General features: G+C 43.7%; 1 long non-coding RNA gene across 1 annotated transcript; it reads left to right on the top strand.

Annotated features, from left to right (window-relative positions):
- Positions 1–473: 473 nt before the first annotated feature.
- LOC116577983 lies at positions 474–3,358 on the top strand. Its single transcript, XR_004280686.1, has 3 exons — positions 474–563; positions 651–774; positions 3,285–3,358. It is a non-coding gene; the product is annotated as an uncharacterized LOC116577983 (long non-coding RNA).
- Positions 3,359–3,583: the final 225 nt, after the last annotated feature.

The following is a 3,583-nucleotide window of genomic DNA, read 5'->3' as shown; positions in this document are numbered from 1 at the left end:
AACCCTGAGAGACTCCTTATCTCACAAAACTAACCAAGGGTTGCCTGAGGGAAGGGAGGAGGGAGAGGATGGTTGGGTGATGGACATTGGGGAGGGTATGTGCTATGGTGAGTACTGTAAAGTGTGTAAACCTGGCGATTCACAGGCCTGTACCCCTGGGGCTAATAATACCTTATATGTTAATTTAAAAAAATAATTAAAAAAAAAAACTAGACCATCCAGTGTGATAACCTCTGGCCACATATAACTATGAATTATGGCTGATCCCAAGTTATGGGTTTGTGCTGTAAGTGTACAAAGCACCCTGAATTCGAAAATCGAGTACAGAAAAAGTAAACTATTTTAATAATAACTCGTGGTTTACAAGTCGAAATGGTAATAGTTCGGATGTATTGTATTAAGTAAAAGGCACTATTAAAATGAATTTCACCTGTTTCTTTTCAGTGTTTTGACTGTGGCTGCTAGTAACTTATAAATGACATCAGCACTTGTGGGGATGAGCCCTGGGTATTATGTGTAAGTGATGAATCACGAAATTCTGCATCAGAAACCAATTTTACCATGTATGTTGACTAATAGAATTTAAATAAAAACCTGGAAAAAATGACATCGGTTGTATTTGTGGCTCACATTCTATTTCTATTGGAAAGAACTTCCTTAGAGATTGACCCAGATGTGTTCTACTTACCCGTTCACGGGACAGTGCTGATCCAAGTTTGAGAACACAGCTCTGCAAAATCGGAAGCTATAATTTACACGGCAAATTTGACTCAGGTCAGTAGATTTATAGAGGACACATTCCAATTGGTTCATATAAAGCCTGTCAAATCCATCCTTCCAACAGCACACTTATGCCTGTGTTGAACACTAGTACTGATGGGGGGGCATGTAGGACTCGGGATGAGGGGCACTTATTTGTTTCCATTTTCTCATGATAACTGGTTCATACCTATGGACCCTTATAGATGCATACAAAGAACAGGAATGTGCTAAGCCACTGTTAGTGTGAGACACATTCTCTGGTTTCTTTCTGGCCAGTGATCAGACAACTAAATAATAATAATTATAAAGTTGCAGTGTTATACCTCAAGTTCTGATTCCCTGGTGTCATTGCTTCCTGCCAAAATTCCTTGCATCCATTTCCCTAGCTCTGTCTCTAAGGCTGGGCACCCTGTGCTGGCCGTGTCAGGAGATCAATTCTGGAAGCCTCCGTGGCTGGCTCCATGGCCAACCTTCACATTTACCCAGGGATCTAACAGTCACACCTTGAACCTTTAATCTTTTAATATCCAGTTGGTCTAATCACTTCCTGGGAAAAATACAGGCCAACTGTAACTGGTAGATAAGGAACCCTCACAACTCACAAGCACCTTGAGTGGAACAGAGTGAGCCAGGAATAAATCCTGGGGCTCCAAAGCCCCTTCTTCTTCTTCTTCTTCTTCTTCTTCTTCTTTTTAAAGATTTTATTTATTTATTTGAGAGAGAGAGAATGTGAGTGAATGAGCATGAGAGGGGGAAGGTCAGAGGGAGAAGCGGACTCCCTGCTGAGCAGGAAGCCTGATGTGGGATTCGATCCCAGGACTCCGGGATCATGACCTGGGCTGAAGGCAGTCTCGCAACCAACAGAGCCACCCAGGCGCCCTCCAAAGCCCCTTCTATTACATGTTGTAAGATGAGGCTTTGTCGGAGATGAGGAGGCCACTGTGGGAGAGGCATAGTTGAGGCTAAACCAAAGTAGGCAGAAGACTTGGTGTGTTTGGTCTTTGGTTGCTTCTAGTTTCTCTCTTGATGAAACAAAACAAAATCTTAATTAACCAACCCTCTATGGAATAAATAGAACTATGACTTATTGTTCACCATCAATATGACAGATTTTAGGAACAGCAGTGTTCCCTTTCCTGCCACAGTTTTGGATGGTGACAGTTTTTCTTCCCTCTAGAAACTCAGAATATTTTAAGAAATAGAGAGGCAAATTGTAAGTGGGAAAGAGGAGGGTAGAGTCACCCCTCTGCACGGTTATGGTAAAAGGATGAGATTCTGATGAGCAAGGGGGTCAAAACTCTCTTTAACAGATGACTCAATTGCTACCAAAAGCCATTTTGGTCTGACTTGAAACACTTTGAGGATGAGGTTGCAGAAGAGCTTCATTGAGGCCGGCTGGCATCCTGGGGTGTTGTGGGGCAAGATCCGCTCATTGGCAGGGTGACCATCCACCCCTCTTTCCCGAGAACCACTCTTCAGAGAGGCAGACTTTTGTAGCTTCTTTTTCTAAGCATGGCTTCCCACAGACGCATTTTATCTGAAGAAGGAGGGAATTTGATATGAAAGCCTTTGAGAAAAAAAAAATAAATAGGGAAAATCAATGGTATCATTTTCACAGAATCTCTTTTCCAAACATAGTGTTGTAAGAAGAATGGCAGTTAGAGCCCTTCCTCCCAGGGACCTCCCACATTCTGGGTTTCCTCCCCTGCGTTGAGTGCAGGAGCTCAGCTAAAAAGAAGACAAAGGCAGTTCTAAGGTCCTTCCATTTAAGGCTACAGGGCAGAGCTGGACGGGGCATTGGGGATCATCAGATCCAATATTCTCTTTGCACGTGAGGCTTCTGAGGGAAACAGAGGCAAAGAGATTTTCCTGAGCCTTATGCCTCAGGATTTCAGGTATCTTTCTCTCAGCCAAAGTTCATTAGGATGAGAAATCAAGCTATACTCTCATATGATGCACTTGGTGAGGTGGTGAATAATTTCACACTCAGCAAGCACACTTTTTCTCCTTGTGCTAGAATCTTTGTATTTAGGGAGACTTTAAGCTGAGTCACTCTGTGAAGAAGACCTGGACTTTGGTGTTAGAAGTCCCTTTGCTTTGGGAAGACCACCTTGCTCCTCTCTCTCCGTTCTCTTCTTGATGCTCCTTTTAGTCTACTTTTGTGCCTTTCTCCAAGTCATGACCATTGCCTGGAACACATCCTTCCTTTCTCCCCACCCATCCGGGGTTAGTGTCTCCCTTCATGAGTTGACTTTCCATCCTTTCCTTGAGAAAACCACTTCTCTATTCCATCCTTTTGCCTAATTACTCTTGGATCTCATATGTCCTATTCACTCACCATGGTTTACAGAGCACCATCTTCTTACCAGACTGTTCTGTGCTCTGGTGAGGTGGCAATGAGCAGATCCAGGTCCCTGTCCTTATGGAGCTTATGATCTGGTAGAGAGCATGACCATGGGGCACTTGATGTTATGATGCTTTGCAGAAACTCACCTTTCATGGTCTGTGTTCTCTCTTACTAGATGGGACTCTTCAGAGGGCTGGGACCATCAGCGTATATATGGTGTCTAATATTTAACAAGTGGTAACCACTCAGCACAAGATGATCTCTGACTTCATAGGTATGTCTTTTTTGCTCATAGGGAAGTTCTTTCTCCTCTGTGTCTACACTGGGGAGACCCCTCTCATGCTTGTCTCTGATCTGGTAGCTACAGTGTTCATTAACTTAGATGTGTCTCCTCAGGAGTCTTTCTTCACGCCACCCCCCTGCCCCCCAACATTTCCCAGTTCCTTCCAAATGGTGTCACCACTGCTAGTCACC

Source organism: Mustela erminea, chromosome 18, assembly GCF_009829155.1.
Source record: "Mustela erminea isolate mMusErm1 chromosome 18, mMusErm1.Pri, whole genome shotgun sequence".
In the NCBI taxonomy this organism is placed as follows: domain Eukaryota; kingdom Metazoa; phylum Chordata; class Mammalia; order Carnivora; family Mustelidae; genus Mustela; species Mustela erminea.
This window is presented reverse-complemented; position numbering and strand designations above follow the sequence as displayed.